This window comes from Triturus cristatus, chromosome 1_1 (assembly GCF_964204655.1).
Source record: "Triturus cristatus chromosome 1_1, aTriCri1.1, whole genome shotgun sequence".
In the NCBI taxonomy this organism is placed as follows: Eukaryota; Metazoa; Chordata; class Amphibia; order Caudata; family Salamandridae; genus Triturus; species Triturus cristatus.
In genome coordinates, this window is record NC_140579.1 from 1,151,137 (window position 1) to 1,171,681 (window position 20,545).

The 20,545-nt window shown below is 49.1% G+C and overlaps 1 pseudogene across 1 annotated transcript in view; it reads left to right on the forward strand.

The window, feature by feature from the left end:
* LOC146869040 (coiled-coil alpha-helical rod protein 1-like) overlaps positions 1 to 20,545 on the forward strand; it is a 206,051-nt pseudogene that overhangs the window by 23,005 nt on the left and 162,501 nt on the right. The window contains exon 3 of the transcript XR_014971950.1: positions 15,999 to 16,548. The product of XR_014971950.1 is annotated as a coiled-coil alpha-helical rod protein 1-like (transcript). The remainder of the gene's footprint in view (positions 1 to 15,998; positions 16,549 to 20,545) is intronic.

Here is a 20,545-nt window from a genome sequence, read left to right on the forward strand (position 1 = left end):
TGAATGCCTTGTTCAATCATTCGATCGATTTCTGCTGCAACACCAGCTTTAACTTCTGGACTCATTTTGTATTGTCAAGTATTTGGGTAAACTGCACCTTCCTTCACAGTTACTTTTACTGGGTCTACATTTGCCATTAACCCTACATCTTTTCATGGAAAATCCCACAGATCTGGATTGACTGTCGTTTTGACCTCGTCTGTTAAATCGTCTTTCGTCATCATGGAATACATCTCGTCTACCTCTGTGCCTTGTTTAGCTAACATGATTTTGTTGACTCCGTCTTCATCTGGGGTTTGAATTGCAACACCATCCAGTGTGCAAAAAATTGTGCAATTCATTTTGCACAGTAGATCTCTTCCAAATAAATTTACTGGACTGGAGTAGCGCACTTCAAATCTGTGCATTTCCCTGAAATTGCCGATGCGTACCTCCATGGGTTCTGTAATAGGGGTTCTAATCTGTTTATTGGAAACGCCCACTACTTGGATCGCTTTTCCCGCGAGGGGTAGGTTTGGAATGTCTGTTGTTCTCACAGTAGAACGGGTAGCACCAGTGTCCAATAAGAAGGTAATATCTTTTCCTTCTACTTTACCATCAACATATGGAACTGACTGATCTACCATTAAGGATGCGCCAAGTACGCACTCCTTTTCCTCCCCCCTCAGGCACCTTCATTGGTCGCTGTCATGTAAATAAGGGTCCTGTAGAAGAAATTGCGAGGTTACAGAATTTTTCTTACCACTTCCTCCTTGAAATCCGGTGTCCACACCGTACTTGGCCTGGTTCACAAAATTTGGCATAGGGGCAGGTGGCAACTGACTCTGTAGATTTACAACCTGCTGCCATTGACTCATTATCACCTCATTCTGCATCTGTGGATTTAAATTTTGATTTGGGCCATTATTATTCTGTATATTTTTACACTTGTTTTTCCAATGCCCGAATTTTCCGCACCCATGACAAGGAAATGTTTTCTTTGCCTCCTCTCTACTCCTTCGTCTCTTTTGTTTTCCCCCATTAATTTCATTTTGGCCTTGCCCCTTTCCTTGATTTCCTGTCTGGCTGTTTAGTTGGAATTCCTGCTGTTCTGCTAATTTTACTTGGGCCCACATCACCTTTTCTTTTAATTTATTTCGTTTATTGTCAATCTCATCTCCGCAATACTTTGCGTATTTGACAATATCATCTATGGGTCTCGCTTGCCAACACAACATGTGTTGACGAATCATGTCTCCAATTTCTGGTTTCAATCCTGTCACAAACGATACACAAAATGTCCCATATCTTTATCTCCAATGTTCTCAAAACCACTATACGATTTAAATACCTGCAGTAAGCGTTCATAATAAGTATGTATGGACTCATTTCTATCCTGGGTCGTTCTATCTATCTTTACCCAATCTGTTTCTTTTGGAAGAATTTTCCCTTTCAAGAAAGAGATCACCTGGCGATATTTCTTCATTACCTCTTCTAAAGGGGCTCCTGTTTCAGCATCTCTCGTGTATTCATCACTAGGCCAATCAACAGTAATTTTTCTTTCTGTCCACAAATCAGCAGGTACTACTATGTCAAATAAACCATCCAAATCCTTTAACAATACTTTAGAAACCTTCACAAATCTTTCAACTTGCCAGTACCATTCAACTGGCTTTTCTCTTAACTTCGGGAAATCATTTGTAAACGATAAAATGTCCTGTCTGGTCCATGGAACATGTATATATCCTCCTCCAGGCACCTCTCTCATTGGACATAATCTTTCTACCTTTCCTGTGTCTTTCAACAAAATTCAGAAGTTGTTCAATTGGCGTGTGCTTCTTCCCTTTTTTGCATCCATCTAGCTTTCCATTTGTCTAGGTCACCCCATTTTTGTAAAATGGTCATTAATTCTTTGACCTGAAATTTTCTTACAGACACATTCATTTTTTCCAGGTCCTTATCACTGAATTCTGCTCTGTATGGTTTCTGTAATACCTTGGATTTCCCTATTTCAACTCCCATATCAGAAGCTAGGTCTGTCAATTTCTCATGGAATATTTTTGTATTTCTAGTGATACTTCTGCAAATGAACAGTAACTCTTCTTCACTGTAAGTATTTAGCTTGTCTAGTCCCACGTTTTCAGGTATCATTTCTTCCAATTCCACTTTCAATTTGTAACTATCTAGAACTTTCAGTGGCTGTTTTGGCTTGTCTATTTCCTGGGCCCATCTTTCTATTTCTTCTGGGGATACTATTGTGACACTCTTGACTCCTGTAGGCGTTTCTATTTGTACTTCTTCTGAGCAACTAGGTGTAACTCTTCTCGGGGTATCATTTAACTGTCCTCTTATCACCAAATCCATTAATGATATCACCAAAGCACATTCACTGCCTTGATCATCAATTATTATATTCTCTTTTCTGGGTTCTATTGTGGGTGTGGACATGACTGGTGGTTTGTGAGCGATTGTCTTACCTCCATATAATGGAACCACCAGACCTATAGTCACTGGTATAGTTAGTGCTTCAGGGTGGGTACTCGATTGGGTTATTTTCTGTATTAATTCCTCTCTATTCTTGTTTATTGCCTCTTTCTTTTTCCTGAAGTACTCTTCCGCTCATTGGGTCATGTATAACTTGAGGAACTAATGGTGTTCCCAAAACCGGAGAACTAGGAGTAGTTTTACTCAGTCCTTCTTGGTAAGTTGGAGGGCTTTTCATCAAAATGCCCTCCAAAAAATCATCTTCCGATTCTCTGCTACCTATCATTGTTAAATGTTTGGTCTTCTCTGTGCACTTGCCTCCTGACTGTTCCTCAGCCATTAATACAGGATATAATCCCTTAGCCACCATTGCTTATCTCCATTGTTTCATCTGAATATCTCGTGATTCACACGGTAGCCTAAGATAAAACCCTCTAAAGCTTCTGCTACTTCTGGATCTATCACGCTCAAATGCTTCAGTCTCCCATTCCTCTAAAGCTTCATATTGGGTTAATCTTGGTCGGGGCTCTAATTCATTCATTTTTAATCTCCGGTTATGCAGAATTCTCCCATTAAACGTACCATGTTCTGGAAATGCTAGCACTCCATCGCTTTTTGTATATTCTATCCAATTTTCCAACCATACACAAGTATGATAGCCTCTTTCCATCATCATGTATAATGCGGGCGATTTCGGGGGAGGGATAAGAATTCCCTCTCTAGTCAACGGGTTTATCCTTTTTAAGATAATTTTTAATTTTCTGCATAAATATCATTTTCTTTTTTTCTCCGTACATTTTAGCTGTCGATCCTTTTATATATTGTTCTCTGGCAAACCCTAAATACCTTCTGTCTGGGCGATTCCCTATTAATGTTGGATTGTGTCTCCACATACAAAGCCCACTGTCAATTATTATTGTAGCTCCTATTTTCTAGCCAATCAAAGGTTCGTTTTTACTCTAATACTTGACCAATATCAGTGCGGATTCTTTTGACCAATCAAATTCTGTTCCACACTATGCGCTTACCCAATACTAGCGCGTCTCTTCTGTGACGTTAATATCAATATCACTCCTTACTACTGACCCCTCCTTAACAATTTCTGTTCCAACCAATCCCAGCGTGGCCCTCTGTGACATCAGTGCAGCACCCGCAGCTGACCCCTCCTTTACAAGGTAACACGAATAACTTATTTTTCTTTCAATTTTCATACAAAATTAATTAATTGACAACATATAAACATTCGCTACTCTGTTTGCTCCGCTAAAATCAGAAAGTCGATTTTACTTTTACTACGAGTACACCTTTCCGCTTACTCTTCACACCCTACAAGTAAATCTCTTCCGCTTACTCAAGCGCCGACGAACCTGCTACTCCTTCGGTATTACCCTTTCTAGGTGATGTAAGCCCAAAGTTTCACCAGCGAACTCTTTGCTATCAATCATTCTCACTTTTTTACAAAATAATCCCTAAAGCAACACTGTCAACCCTGCATAGTCTTACAGTGCTATCTTTAGCAAACGATTAACCTCACTGCAGTGTGGTTTCCATTCACCACCCGCTATTCAATATTCCCGGGAATTTCCATACAACATAAAACAAATACAAACGGGTTTGTTAATACATAATCAATATTTCAAATTCAAATATTTTTACCTAACTAGTTAATAAAATAAACCATAGCTCTGCTACCAGAAAAACTGATCTAATGGGTTACTAACCTCAGGAACTCAACTACCATATACTCACCTGGGCCCATAAACACACACCCATTTCACGTAGGCTAGTAGATACTGCTGGGGGTCAATTTGTTATACTAATACCTGTAAGATGAATTCATCTTAACCATTTCTTACCAAACCTTTCCGACCGAATGTACTTTCCTCTGGTCAATGGATCTTTTAGTTAACTGTATAGGTAACATTTACGTAGAATAAACCTTTTTTTAAATAACCACAGACTCGGGAGAGTTTTAAAATGTTTATCTAGTTAATTAATGTGAGCCAAGAACCAAAATACAGTTAGAACACCATTTTCTCCAAGGAGAGGAAGGGAATAAAATTTAAATAGAATAATCGTTAAACAAATTAATTACGATGACAGAACCTGAATAGGGAGAAAACAGAGAGAGCAGTACAATGACATACTACACAGAATTATAGTTACCTAGAATGGTGTGAAAACCAACCCCATGGCCAAGGAATTGGAATGGGTCCCCTGGGACAGATCAGGTGACAAAGGCTCAGGACAGGATTCAGGGACAGGATAGATGACCTCTTCTAGATACGACGCCTGCGTCGCACCCCTCTCTGACACTATCTTCCTCCTCGATTCCTCCGCAATCTTCTTCTATTATGTGCCTCCTAGATTCTTCCACGATGTTCTTCTAATTAATTGGCTCAAATTTCTAAGTCTGGAAATGGATCTTCTTTAGTATTCTTTAAATTCTCGGACAGCATCTCGGTCTCTCAGTATTCTCCGTCTCGCTGTGTGTGTCTAACTAACTAAACTACCTCAATTATACCTTTCTAATGGCATGTACCACCCCTAAATGTTTCGAATTTATGAAATTTCTAACTCTGATTGGACAGGAAAAGGGGAGATGATCATCACACCATGCTAAGTTTAATATTTTTCTCATTGTTCTGTGTTCCCGCCCCTTAATTTACTTTCCAATGCTTTATTTCCCACCCGATTTCACATTTTTATTAATCAAAATGATACAATTTAATAACTTCATTCATCAGTCAGGAAGATGATTCTGTTCCCAGGACTAATAGAGGTCGTGACCTTGGATGAGTTTCAAATTCATTTGTCATGGTCCCTGGCGGGTTACAAGTACACATGTGCGAAGGACACGTGGGGTATGGACATCTGACATTCTTTGAGGCCCAAAATACGAACTAATAAAGAAGTCAGAAAGAGACATATTAAATTCAAATTAAAACAATTTCACTGTATACCACCTATCTCTACTCTAACCCCCTTTACTTATATAAATCTTTCGCATTAGCATTTTATCTAATTTTGCAGGGTTAAGTTTCAGCCTAAGCATGCGCATTAACATGTTAGTTCCAAGCGGCCATTTTGAAAGCGATTGCGCAGCTGCAAAGATTTCCCTCCAAAGCATAGGTACGTCATTACTACGTAGATGTAGTTGATGCATGCGCAGTAAAGATTACCGCGTTAGCAGGCATTTTTAGTCACTCTCGAGCTACTTGTTAGTACGACACATAGGCAAGCTTCCCCTAAGCTTAAATGTACGAATTTTTGATGGATTATTAGTATTTACAAACACAATTATTACGAGTTATCTGAGAAGATTGCATTTGAGCAAGTCTCTTTTATATGAGTCCTTGCTCTATCACCCTCTCCCCCTTAACAGGGGTGAACCGGTGCAGTGATGCCTGCAGTTTCTCCCCTCCCCCTTGGCAGCGGTGAACTGGTGCAGTTATGCCTGGCAGTGTCCTCCCTCCCTCCCCCCCCCCCTCCTCTTGACAGGGGTGAACCGGTGCAGTTATGCCCGCAGTGTCCTCCCCTTGACAGGGGTGAACCGGTGCAGTTATGCCTGCAGTTTTTCCCTTCCCCTTGACAGAGGTGAACCGGTGCAGTTATGCCTGGCAGTGTCCCCCCTCCCCCCTTGACAGGGGTGAACCGGCGCAGTAATGCCTGGCAGTGTCCCCCCTCCTCCTTGACAGCGGTGAACCGGTGCAGTTATACCCGCTGTGTCCCCCCTCCCCTTGACAGGGGTAAACCGGTGCAGTTATGCCTGGCAGTGTCCCCCTCCCCCTTGACAGGGGTGAGCCAGTGCAGTCATGCCTGGCAGTGCCCCCCCTCCCCCTTGACAGCGGTGAACCGGTGCAGTTATACCCGCTGTGTCCCCCCTCCCCATGACAGGGGTGAACCGGTGCATTTATGCCCGCAGTGTCCCCCCTCCCCCTTGACGGGTGAACCGGTGCAGTTATGCCTGCAGTGCCCTCTGGCTGGACTCGCTCCATCAGGTGATCATGCCCAGGTGTACCTCTGTACTCGCTCCATCACGTGATCCTGCCCAGGTTTTCCTCGGCCTCGCCGGGGCTTCGGATCTGGAGTAGGCCTTATCCCTCTGGCTGGGCGCACAACATCACATGGTCCTGCCCAGGTGTTGTTCAGTCATGCCGGGTTTTCAGATCTGGAGTAAGCCTCAGTCCACTGGCTGGGCTCGCTCCATCACGTGGTCCTGCCCAGGTGTTCTTTGGTCCCGCCAGGGCTTTGGATCTAGCGGAGGCCTCAGTCCTCTGGCTAGACTCGCTCCATCACGCTATCCAGTCCAGGTGTTCTTCAGTCCCTCCAGGGCTTCGGATCTGGAGTAGGCCTCAGCCCTCTGGCTGGGCTCGCTCCATCACATGGTCCTCCCAGGTGTTCTTCAGTCCTGCCGGGTTTTCAGATCTGGAGTAGGCCTCCACACTCTGGCTGGGCTTGCTTCATCGTGTGATCGTGTCCAGATGTTCCTCAGTCCCGCCGGGGCTTTGGATCTGGAGTAGGCCTCCACCCTCTGGCTGGGCTCTTTCCATCACGTATTCCTGCCCAGGTGTTCTTCGGTCCCGCTGGGGCTTTGGATCTAGAGGAGGCCTCAGTCTTCTGGCTGGACTCGCTCCATCACGCGATCATGCCCAGGTGTTCTTCAGTCCCGCCGGGGCTTTAAATTTGGAGTAGGCCTCGCCCTCTGGCTGGACTCGCTCCATCACGTATTCCTGCCCAAGTGTTCCTCGGCCCCGCCGGGGCTTCGGATCTGGAGTAGGCCTCAGCCCTCTGGCTGGGCTCGCTCCATCACGCTGTCCTGCCCAGGTGTTCTTCGGTCCCGCTGGGGCTTTGGATCTAGAGGAGGCCTCAGTCTTCTGGCTGGACTCGCTCCATCACGCGATCCTGCCCAGGTGTTCTTCAGTCCCGCCGGGGCTTTAGATTTGGAGTAGGCCTCGCCCTCTGGCTGGGCTCGCTCCATCACGTATTCCTGCCCAAGTGTTCCTCGGCCCCGCCGGGGCTTCGGATCTGGAGTAGGCCTCAGCCCTCTGGCTGGGCTCGCTCCATCACGCTGTCCTGCCCAGGTGTTCTTCGGTCCCGCTGGGGCTTTGGATCTAGAGGAGGCCTCAGTCTTCTGGCTGGACTCGCTCCATCACGCGATCCTGCCCAGGTGTTCTTCAGTCCCGCCGGGGCTTTAGATTTGGAGTAGGCCTCGCCCTCTGGCTGGACTCGCTCCATCACGCAGTCCCGCCCAGGTGTTCTTCGGTCCCGCTGGGGCATTGAAACTGGAGTAGGCCTCAGCCCTCTGGCTGGACTCGCTCCATCAGGTGATCGTGCCTAGGTGTTCCTCTGGACTCGCTCCTTCACGTGATCCTACCCAGGTGTTCCTCTGCCCCGTCGGGGCTTCGGATCTGGAGTAGGCCTCATCCCTCTGGCTGGGCCCATGACATCACATGGTCCTGCCCAGGTGTTCTTTGGTCCCACCGGGGCTTTTGGATCTAGCGAAGGCCACAGTACTCTGGCTGGACTCGCTCCATCACGCTATCCAGTCCAGGTGTTCTTCAGTCCTGCTGGGTTTTCAAATCTGGACTAGGCATCAGCCCTCTGGCTGGGCTCGCACTATTGTGTGATCCTGTCCAGGCGTTCTTCAGTCCCGCCGGGGCTTTGGATCTAGAGGAGGCCTTAGTCCTTTGGCTGGACTCCCGCCATCACGTGATCCTGCCCAGGTGTTTTTCGGTCCCGCCGGGGCTTCGGATCTGGTGTAGGCCTCATCCCTCTGGCTGGACGCGCTCCATCACATGGTCCTCCCATGTGTTCTTCAGTCTGGCCGGGTTTTCAGAATTGGAGTAGGCCTCCGCCCTCTGGCTGGGCTTGCTTCATCGTGTGATCCTGTCCAGGTGTTCCTCAGTCCCGCCGGGGCTTTGGATCTATTGTAGGCCTCAGTCCTCTGGCTGGACTCGCTCCATCACGTGGTCCTGTCCAGGTGGTCTTCAGTCCCGCCGGGGCATTGGATCTGGAGTAGGCCTCAGTCCTCTGGCTGGACTCGCTCCATCATGCAGTCCTGCCCAGGTGTTCTTTGGTCCCTCTGGGGCTTCGTATCTGGAGTAGGCCTCAGCCCTCTGGCTGGTATCGCTCCATCACGTGGTCCTGCCCAGGTGTTCTTTGGTCCCACCGGGGCTTCGGATCTGGAGTAGGCCTCAGCCCTCTGGCTGGGCTCGCTCCATCACGTGGTCCTGCCCAGGTGTTCTTTGGTCCCACCGGGGCTTCGGATCTGGAGTAGGCCTCAGCCCTCTGGCTGGACTCGCTCCATCACGTGATCGTGCCCAGGAGTTCCTCGGCCCCGTCAGGGCTTCGGATCTGGAGTAGGCCTCAGCCCTCTGGCTGGACTCGCGCCATCACGTGATCGTGCCTAGGTGTTCCTCTGGACTTGCTCCATCACATGATCCTGCCCAGGTGTTCCTCGGCCCCGCTGGGGCTTCGGATCTGGAGTAGGCCTCAGCCCTCTGGCTGGGCTCATTCCATCACGTGGTCCTGCCCAGATGATCTTTGGTCCCGCCAGGGCTTTGAATCTAGAGGAGGCCCTTAGCCCTCTGGCTGGACTCGCTCCATCACATGATCCTGCCCAGGTGTTCCTCTGGACTCGCTCCATCACGTAATCCTGCCCAGGTGTTCCTCAGTCCTGCCAGGGCTTTGGATCTGGAGTAGGCCTCATCCCTCTGGTTGGGCGTGCTCTATCACATGGTTCTCCCAGGTGTTCTTCAGTCCTGCCGGGTTTTCAGATCTGGAGTAGGCCTCCGCCCTCTGGCTGGGCTTGCTCCATCGTGTGATCCTGTCCAGGTGTTCCTCGGCCCCGCCGGGGCTTCGGATCTGGAGTAGGACTCAGCCCTCTGTCTGGATTCGCTCCATCACCCGATCCTGCCCAGCTGTTCCTCTGAATTAGCTCCATCACGTGATCCTGACGTGGTGGTTCTCGGCCGCGCTGTGCTTCAGATCTGGAGTAGGACTCAGCCCTCTGGCTGGACCCGCTCCATCACACTGTCCTGCCCAGGTGTTCTTCGGTCCCGCTGGGGCTTTGGATCTAGAGGAGGCCTCAGTCCTCTGGCTGGACTCGCTCCATTAAGCAGTCCCGCCCCGGTGTTCTTCGGTCCCGCTGGGGCTTTGGATCTAGAGGAGGCCTCAGTCTTCTGGCTGGACTCGCTCCATCACATGGTCCGGACCAGGTGTTCTTCAGTCCTGCCGGGTTTTCAAATCTGGACTAGGCATCAGCCCTCTGGCTGGGCTCGCTCCATCGTGTGATCCTGTCCAGGCGTTATTCAGTCCCGCCCGGGCTTTGGATCTAGTGTAGGCCTCAGCCCTCTGGCGGGACTTGCTCCATCACGTGGTCCTACCCAGGTGTTCCTCTGGACTCGCTCCATCACATAATCCTACCCAGGTGTTCTTTGGTCCCGCTGGGGCTTTGGATCTAGAGGAGGCCTCATCCCTCTGGCTGGGCGTGCTCCATCACATGGTCCTCCCAGGTGTTCTTCAGTCCTGCTGGGTTTTCAGATCTGGAGTAGGCCTCCGCCCCCTGGCTGGACTTGCTCCATCGTGTGATCCTGTCCAGGTGTTCCTCGGGCCCGCCGGGGGTTCGAATCTGGATTAGCCCTTAGTCCTCTGGCTGGACTCACTCCATCACGCAGTCCTGCCCAGGTGTTCTTCGGTCCCGCTGGGGTTTCGGATCTGGAGTAGGCCTTGGCCCTCTGGCTGCGCTCGCTCCATCACATGGTCCTGCCCAGGTGTTCCTCGGGCCCGCCGGGGCTTCGGATCTGGAGTAGGCGTCAGTCCTCTGGCTGGACTCGCACCATTACGTGGTCCTGCCCAGGTGTTCCTCGGGCCGCTGGGATTCAGATCTGGAGTAGGCCTCAGTCCTCTGACTGGACTCGCTCCATCACGTGGCCCTGCCCCGGTGTTCCTCGGGCCCGCCGGGGCTTCGCATCTGGAGTAGGCCTTAGTCCTCCGGCTGGACTTGCTCCATCACGTGGCCCTGCCCAGGTGTTCCTCGGGCCCGCTGGGGCTTCGGATCTGGAGTAGGCCTCAGTCCTCTGACTGGACTCGCTCCATCACGTGGTCCTGTCCAGGTGTTCCTCTGGACTTGCTCCATCACGCGATCCTGCCCAGGTGTTCCTCGGGCCCGCCAGGGCTTCGGATCTGGAGTAAGCCTTAGTCCTCCGGCTGGACTCGCTCCATCACGTGGTCCCGCCCAGGTGTTCTTCGGTCCCGCCGGGGCTTCGGATCTGGAGTAGGCCTCAGTCCTCTGACTGGACTCGCTCCATCATGTGGTCCTGTACAGGTGTTCCTCTGGACTTGCTCCCTCATGCGATCCTGCCCAGGTGTTCCTTTGGCCTGCTGGGGCTTCGGATCTGGAGTAGGCGTCAGTCCTCCGGCTGGACTCGCTCCATCATGCAGTCCTGCCCAGGTGTTCCTCAGTCCCGCCGGGGCTTCGGATCTGGATTAGGCCTCATCCCTCTGGCTGGGCGCGCTCCATCACATGGTCCTCCCAGGTGTTCTTCAGTCCTGGCGGGTTTTCAGATCTGGAGTAGGACTCCGCCCTCTGGCTGGACTTGCTCCATCATGTGATCCTGTCCAGGTGTTGCTCGGGCCCGCCGGGGCTTCGGATCTGGATTAGCCCTCAGCCCTCTGGCTGGACTCGCTCCATCACGCAGTTCTGCCCAGGTGTTCTTCGGTCCCGCTGGGGTTTCGGATCTGGAGTAGGCCTCGGCCCTCTGGCTGCGCTCGCTCCATCACATGGTCCTGCCCAGGTGTTCCTCAGTCCCGCCGGGGCTTCGGATCTGGAGTAGGCCTCAGTCCTCCGGCTGGACTCGCTCCATCATGGGCTGCTGCCAGTTTACATTCCTGCGCCCTCTCTCTCATTGGGAACCTGGACCAAATTTCATAAACATGGTAGTTACGGGGCTCTCGGCGCCTGTCATCCCCAGTTAGTTAAAAACTACAGAAAGCTGCTCAGACAACCCTCCTTAAGAAGGCCAGCCCTGCCTGTCTACTTATTAAAACCCTAAAATCTCTAGTTGAATCAAGCACTGACACCTGCACTAGCAGTGCTCGAACCTTACCTGCCTGCTGCTTCCAGCGCTGCGAAGCCGACACACAACACATCTGACTGCGGTGCCTTCACAGCTGTCTGCCCCGGAGCCTCGGGTTACACTGTGAGGGCAGGCACCTCATGTGCAGAGACTGCGGGGTTCACACACACAAGATTGCTTCCTCAGTGGTTTTCCACCCCACGAAGAGGCTGGGAGCTGCTTGGTCAGACCTGATTGCAATGGTTGCTTCGTCTACAAGCAGCAGCAGAGGCCTAGCCCCGGTTCTGCATTGTGCACCAGATGCTTGTTTATTCAGACGCACATTTACGTTTCTGTGGCATAAGTTAATGCTGCCTGCCCATCTCCTGTACCAGTGAACCACGTATCCACCGCATCTCATACTGCACGCTTGCAGCCGGTTGTGGACATGAAGGCTTGGGTGGGAATTGTTAAGAAAAGGAAGCGTTTGCTATTCAAACGTGAGACAGTCCTAACTTAGGAGAACTGGCAGAAACGGAGGAAGGTGCAGCTGAATATATATCCGTGACCATAAGTCACAAAAAAAACACAGTGCACAAAGCACAGAACTTAAAATAGCCTGGAGACTGACACAGCAACCGAAGGACAGCTTGTAATATTTAATTTATTTTACCTCTTTTCTTTGGGAATGCCGTTATCTTGCTAATAAATTACAGTTTGAGTTGGCTGGGTGAAGGCGGGGCAGCTTGTAATTCTGGGTCGCCAGCATCTCCCCAAGGTATCAGAAACATTAGCAGTCGCGGCTGGCATGACGGGCGGGTGGGAGGTGGGTGGAAATGGGGTCGTCGCGGGGTGTGGGGGGGAGGCGGGAGGGGTTTAATTAAACAAAAATTAAAGAAACATATTATATAAAACTTACCGAGTACGACTCCCGCCGTCCACCATTTTCCAATTTTGACCTGCAGCACTCGTCATCTTGGAAGGCAGCCTCCCTCGCTCCCCTCCACCAATCACAACGCTGAGGCGCAGGGGAGCGCGCCCCACCCAGGCCATTTTCTCTATGTATAGAGAAAATGGGAGAGTGGGCGGTCCTGCTCGAGAGCAGGGGGGGAGTGGCTTGCCCACTGTTGTGGGTATTGACTGTTTGGTCATCCCCAGGGCTGACCAAACAGTCAGTACCCACAACGGTGAGCAAGCCACTCCCCCCGCCCTCGAGCAGGACCGCCCACCCCCAATCAGGCACTTCTGCTTTCTCGCCGTGCGAGAAGGCAGAAACATAAAATGGTAGTTATTACCATTTATGTTTCTGCCTTCTCGCACGGTGAGAAAGCAGTGGGGCGACGCCCCCACACCCCAATGGGGGAGCCGCCACTGAGGAATAATAGCGGGGGCAGCTCCAGAAAGAGGGTCATTAATATGGTCATGTTATGGAAAGTGTGTTTGTCCAGCAGGGGCAGACTCCTTCTCCCTCCCTCCATTACATCAGCTTGCCGTGACTAAGGTGTTTACATTAAAAAGAGTAGGACAACCCCATGCATAGCTGAGCACGATCCAAGCGTGAGATTGGGGTTAGCCAAAGGGATCTCTTTCTGGACCCCACTTTTTTGTCTTACATTACTTCATGTCCAGCGAGTGGTTTACAGATCCTCTACCTTTTCCAGCTTTCGAGGCTTCCTCCGTGGTTTGAGTTGTGCGGTTGACACAGCCAGGTCTGGTGGCTGTGCCGCTGCACAGGTTTTATATCCCATACCCAGCCGATTCTGCCTCTGCCCCAGAGTGAGCAGAGAGGTGCATTCTCCAGCCCTGTAGAGGCTCTCCTTCTCCCACTGTACTAGTCATTGCCATCAAGCAGCAGCTGCTCCTCCGATCCTTGTGTTCTGCACCTTTCTTAAGCCCTCTCACGTCTCCTGTGATGTACCTTCATTTCCTGGATTTGTTGGCACCTCCTGCTTTTTTTCTCCCTCGCTGTAACTTGTAAACTCCTGTTTGAAGCTGCGAATTCTGGACTCTAGATCTTTAATGAGGGCGGAATGTACAATGGGAGCGTCAGTTGGTTGAGATCTGTTTGTGCCCTGGAAATCACCTCCATGCTTCTCAAAGATGGCCAGGATGGCGGAAGGAATCACAGAGGGCCATACATTGACCACAGATGAGGGTCTGGCCAGGCTATCCCTTTCTTTGTGCTGTGTGTTATCTTCATTTCAGAACCAGAAGAGCACTGGCAAGAGCTTGCCCCATTTCTCATCCTGCTTCAGGATTTCCCTTCTCAAGCTGTATACATGTTCTTGGCCATCTGTCCTATGAGACAACCTTTTTATCCCTCACCTTACAATTGATGTACCTCTTTAAGTTAATCAGGGACTGAACTCTTTCACCACCAAGTGGGAACTTGACCCATGTTCTTCAGCCAATCTCCCAGCGCCTCACCTGAGTTGGCTTTCCCTCCCCTCACATTCTGTACATAAACAGTGTAGGGCCTGGGCATGGGAGAATCTTAATACCTCAGAAGACCCGACCAGCTTTCTCAATTTGCCAACACACTAAACAAAGGGCTAAGGGGACCTAAATCCTCATGCCTTCAATGAGTGCCCATATCGCTCGTAATCACAAATGTCGTCTGCTAATCCTCACCATGGACTTTACGTGGTGTACTGAGGCTACCAGAGGTCTTGCAGCTGTTAGCTCAGTTCATTTTGTCACTAGTGCAGATTTTGGTTTGGGGTAGAGTAAAACTTGCTGTGGGAATTATTTTCTGGGGCCAAAAAAGAAAAGGAGTTTCTTAGAACTTAAATGATTATTTTTGTAAAAGAATTTAGAAACCGTAGCCTCTTTATTGTATGAAGACTGCACGTACTAGGCCCAGCTTTCCCCGTGCTGCCGCATCGCTCTTGCTCCTGTATTATCCTTGCTTTTTCTCCTGATTTTTGTGCCTTCTCTTTGCTTTTCCCTCCTTCACACTGCTCTCTCCTTGCTTTTTACCCTGTTTTTCGGTGCCTTCTCCTTCCTTTTCCCCGGTTTTCTGAGTGCCTTCTCGGTGCTTTCCCCTTGTTTTCACTTCTTTCGCCTTTCTTTTTCCCTTATCGCTGCTCCCGCATGCCGACCGTTACTTCCTGCCTAGCCCCAACGCCTCTCCCGCCTCCCAGGATCTACTCAATGGACCCCTTTGAGCAGGTTTCAGGCCCAGCTCCCTCCGTGCTGCTGCATCACTCTTGCTCTTGTCTTCTCCTTGCTTCCCCCCCATTTTCTGAGTGACTTCTCCTTGCTTTCCCCAGGTTCTCACTACTTTCTCCTGCTCCCCCTCCCCCCCTGTTTTTGTGTGTTACTTCTTGCCTTTTCCCCCATTTTTTGCGTGCCTTTTCCGCGTGCCTTCTCCTTGCTTTTTTCTTGTTTTTACTATTTTCTCCCTGCTTTTTCCCTGGATTTTGTGTGCCTTCTCCTTGCTTTTTACTCGTTTTCACTGCTTTCTCCATGCTTTCCCCCCTGTTTTTTGTGTGCCTTCTCCTTGCTTTTCCCTCATTTTTACTGCTTTCTCCTTGCTTTTCCCCCTGTTTTTTGTCTTCTTGCTTTTCCCCCTGTTTTTTTGTCTACTTGCTTTTCCCCCTGTTTTTGTGCCTTCTTCTTGCTCATCCCTCATTTTCACTGCTTTCTCCTTGCTTTTCCCCTTCTTTTTTTGTGTGCCTATTCCTTGCCTTTCCCCCATTTTTTGTTTGCCTTCTCCTTGAGTTTCCTCCCGTTTTTTGTGCCTTCTCCTTGCTTTTCCCCCTGTTTTTTGTGTGCCTTCTTCTTGTTTTGCCCCTGTTTTTTGTGCAGCCTCACCACACAACTCCAGATTACACGTCACTTTTGTAATTCCGAATGGCCCTCAATACGTGGTTGTTCAAATGAGCCTTCAGGACATGAGAGAGCCGTGATACCCTATCGGGTGATTAGCCGTGCTTTACAAATCCATCTTGATTGATTGTTTTTTGCCCATAGGCCATCCTCATGGCTTTAGCCATGCAAGAAGCAGGACTGATGACAACCTTTGGCCATGGAATGACCATTGGTTGTTGTGAGTCTTATTAGCACACATGGCCCTGATGTTCACTGGAGGTCATCAAATGGTGCAGATATGGGCAACAATTTTCTGAGGCACCACAGGACAGATAGATTTCTTAAACCCACACAGAGCTCAACCAATGCACCCCAATCAACACCTGCTGCACTTACTGTTATTCCGTACTAGGGCCTAGCACAGCTCTACCAATACACCAATGCCATGGCCCACTGCACTTCCTACAATTCTAGTACTGGGACCCTTACACAACCCTGCCAATATCACATTTTCCTGACCAACTACCACCCTTGCTGTGTCATTACAGGAGGAAGGGGATTGGGTTGTGCGGGCCCAAAATAAATTGTTCAACCTGGTCAGTTGCACTCTGTTATTCTAGTGCTTCCGTGCACAATACTGTTTGTTTGTGTGCTGTGCTCTAGGTCCCTGGACAGTGGCCCTGAAGAAGATCGTGCATCACACAGGCATGCCCTGGATATCTCCAAGCAGGCGGAGATCATCTCACAGCAGATCCGTGATATCCACCGCCTGGAGGCTGAATGCACTGGGCTTCAGGCTTTATCCAGCCTGCAGGAAGCACGGCTGCAGGAGCGGGAAGAGGTCCTTGGCCGGCTGCAGGAGGAGCTGAAGGGAGTTCGGGTGCAACTGGCCAGCGTTGAAATTCAGAAGATGCTGGAGGCTGAGAAGGCAGCCATGGCCCACCAGGCTGAGTTAGGGCGACTGCAGCTGCAGGCGAAAATTGAACTAGAGCAACTGGAGCGCAAGCTAAGCCAGGAGCGAGACAATGTGCGGGCAGAGAATGAAAGACTGCGTGCTGAGTTAGAGTCCGCTATGGAGCTACACCAGCGAGAAGTGTCAGCCCTGAGATTGGAGCTGCGCGAGACAGCTGAAGGAAGAGAAAGAGACCGAAGAAGGCATGACGAGAGATTACAAGAGCTGGTTCAGGATGCCGAACAGAAACTTCAGTCCCAGGTAAGAAAACCAGGAGAGATTTCTGTGCTCCTTCAGAGGCAAAACCAACTACTCGTATGCACTCTTCTGGCCTAAACATCCCAATAATGTGCTCTCACTGTTAGCCTTAGCCAGTATTGTACTTCGTTCGGCCTAAGTTCTTTCAGTATTGTGCTCTAGGACCTACGTAATCCACTAATGTGTCCTTAAAGGTCTGGGTCTGCTCAGTTTATATGCTTCATGTGGCCAGGGGGCATACATTAATGTTCATCATAGCCCCTACATCAACCCTCTCAAGTGCTCCTCATGGTTTACCTTTGTCATTAATGCACTTCCCAAGTCTTTGGTCAACCCATTACTTTGCTCCCTTGGACCTTCCCAGGTTCAAAGTTTGTCATAAATGATCTATTCAGTATCTGCTTCTCCCAATAAAGTAAAGTAACAAAAAGATTAGAAAATTAGACTACAAAAATAGATTATAGACTGTTAGTGTTGGGGTTAGGGATGAGGGATGGGGGTAGGGATAGGTTTCTGTCCAGACGTAAGGGATGGTGTGAGGGATGATGTAGGGGAATGTCTACAGGTCAGGAGTTGGAATAAGCATTAGGAGAGGGCTAAGAGTACTGGGCTGTGTTAGCATTGGAGTAAGGGAAGGTGTTTTAGTTTAGATTGGAGTAAGAGTTTCTATTGGGGTTTGGGTCAAGTGTGCGGGTTTGTGTTATAGTTAGGATAAATAAATGAAAGGCTTATATGATGACTAAAGAGATGATGCAAAAGGCAGGTGCAGTAGGAAAGTGCCACAGGAGGCGGTACAGTAGGTACCCCCTTGTAAAACGGAAAACACATTGTGTAGGTACAAAGTTAGGCTCTGGAAATAAATGTTAGAGGTAGGTTAATGGTATGTCTTTGTGTAAATTAACAATTCAGGGATGTGGTAAAATATTCTTCCTATCTCACTTGACTTTTTTGAAATCTTATTTTGTTGTATTATAGTTTTTTTACATATAAATTCAAATAGCTTGCAGAGTCCTAGCCTATCACTGCATCCCCATGACCTAAGTCTACTAAAAATGTGCTATCCGAGACCATTTCTGTTTCCGCATTTGCAAAAGTCTATCACATCTCGCTAATTTAGTCCCCTGCTCCTAACACTGCATTTTATTGTTCTCTGAGTCCTACCTCCTACCACGTATTACGTACTGACCTATCATCACCCTCTGATTCCATTCTTGCGTCCCTTGGTGCCGGTATCCTGGTGGTCATAATGCACCTTAAATGCAGTCTATGATAAAATCACCCTCCCTCATTGCCTTTATCTCCATTCCAACGCTCCGGCATCTGTAGAAGTGTGCACATCTGGAGTGTATGTAGTGGTGCTCTCATCAGGAGTCCACTGGGTATCCATGGGGTCTTCTTTGCTACCTTTTCATTGATATATCACTCTGTTTTTCCTCTGCTCCTCCCTGTGTGTCAGGGCTCTGCCAGTTACGGGCAGTATTTTCCCTTTTCTCTTATTTCAAGGCAGAGACTGAGAACGCCCAGACAGCAATGCTGGCCTTGTACGCTCCCATATACATTTGCAGTGCCATTCTTAGAATTTCACGCAAAGAGACTGAGCACCAAGAGAGTTGCAGGTCGACAAGGGTGCAATGTTTTCTACAGCATAGCAACAGCCTGCATAGTCCAGCAGCATACTGGTGTGCTTGCAGCCTCCAAAGCAGCAGAGCATAGACATATGACATCTCGTCCACCAGGCACTATAGTTTCCCCTTTCACCAGCAAACAATGTGTAATGTGGTCCTTTTTTAGAGATGTTCACAGCTCAGAATGTGTGATGGGGATAATTCATGCACTACATGGGTTCCAAACAAGCAGCAGCAGTTCAGACTTCAGGAGTTTTGTGTCCAAGACCTGCATGTGGTCAACTTGTAGGCTTTAATAAAACACTTTCCTAGTATCCTGATGTGCAGTCATGCCTTTCTGGAGCGACAAAACTGGAACACCCCATCTGCCCTCACACACAACACCCATAGATGCCTGTGCTGGTTGTACTTTGAACATAGACGTTACCAACCATGACACAACTATGGCTTGAAACAAAGCTGCAGCACTTTGGTGTGAGGAAATTGGGTGTATTATATCATATGGTGTGGTTGTGAAACCTCACCATGTAATACACTTACCAACCCCTTGAGGGCCCTTGGGTTTCGTCTGTGAAACCCTCAGCTCAACCCTGGGTAGCTGTGGCACTTAGCAGTAAGGGCTACACAGAGGAACTAGTGTAAAGCATTTAAACAGCACCAACACAATTGAAGAAGAAATCGACACAACACTCAAATCTGACACCAATTCATAACAATAGACTGTATTTTCATAAGACTTTAGACACTAGAACGAAAATGATCCATTGTAGGGTTCCAGAGTTATGGATTTTACAAGAAATATTAAATCACAGCATTTTCACTCCACTGGGAACAAGTCTTAGCAAATTCAAGGAAATGGACACGTCAAACGTTTTTAATAGAAAACCGGTAAGGGTCAATGCAGTCACGTAGAAGTACTTTGGGCGGCAAGCAAGGTCCTCAAGAACAGTTATCGCCACAGAAAATGCAGCCTTCCAGCAGTTCCAGGCACTTTATCCGCATTGGAATTTATTCCTTTGCAATGGTCCTGATGCAAGGGATGAAGGATGCTGAAGTTGCTCCAAGGATGCTGTGGATGCAACGTGGTTGACGGGGGTCTTCTCGGAGATTCTCCTCGGTCCACAAAGATGGTGCAGGGATTTGCAGAATCGACATCCCACAAGGTCCTCTCCGGCCTAAGTCCAGTCATCACTGGACTGCCAGTCACCTAGTGTCGCAGTCACAGGCCAATCCTTCCTGGGTCAATGACTGCCTTCTGAGGTCCCTAGGGGCTCTCCAACAGCACTGCCGGGCTCTGCAAACTCTGTACATCGGGTATTGGTCCTTGGTGCTGCACAGTGGCAACGGTAGTTGCAGCTTGAAGAGTTTGGGCCACCAACTTGCCCCAGCAGGGTTCTACAGCTGGCGTGTCCCTGTGCTGTGAACAGAAGGCCAGTTAGCTGGCTCTCTGAGTCTTTTGGCTTGACTGGGCCCTGAAGACAGTTTCTCCTTGAGCAGGTAACAGCTGACCCAGTCCCTCTCTTTGCTAGCCACCTGGTGCAGTCTTCGATGATCCAGTCTCTCTTTACTGGTCGCTCTTTTCAGCAGGGCAGTCTTTCTTCGATCCTTCTTCCAAGTCAGTGGAGATCTCAAATCTGGGTGCCACTCTTATGCTCAGAAAATGTCCTTGGGGCAGGATGCGATTGGTAGCCTATGGGCTACCAGGTTCTCTCCCACCTGGTGACCACTTCCTGACTATCTGATGGCTATACGCCCCTGGGGAAACCGGTTTGGCAACTGTTTTGCCCTCTCTGCTCCCCGTGCCAACCTGTCTGCCAATGGGGCAGCATTCCTCCCTAGTGACACATATGCCCCTCAAAGGCGGCTTCTCCTTTGAAGCCTGTCTTTTGGGGCTAACACCTAAGTGGCTTCCTGCAGGATGGAGGTAACACTTCTCTGGGCTGCAATCCCTCATTGTACTCCTTCCAGAGAGTTGTTGGCACATCTCTTCAGAAGGGCAGAAGGCTGTCTTGTGGAACAGGCTCCATATGTGCCTTGGAAGGCACACGAGTTTTAAAGGCAGCAAGGTGGCAGCCTTGTAAATGTGGCACATTGCAACCACTTACATTAATTTAGACTTGAGATACAAGTTGGGCCTAATGTAACTAGTTGTTTGATAAAACGAAATCCGAAAATGTCCTCTGGGGGAAAGAAAGAATCCCGTGCTATTTCAGCTATCAGTTAGCATACATTCACCACTTGCTACTCGGTCACTCATACGCGTATCTGTATTGGCACACAAATTCCTCACGTGATGAAAAAAAAATTTTTTTCCACTTCAATTTATTATATAAATCTTTACACAAAGTATTTTATCGGACATCAATAATTAAAAA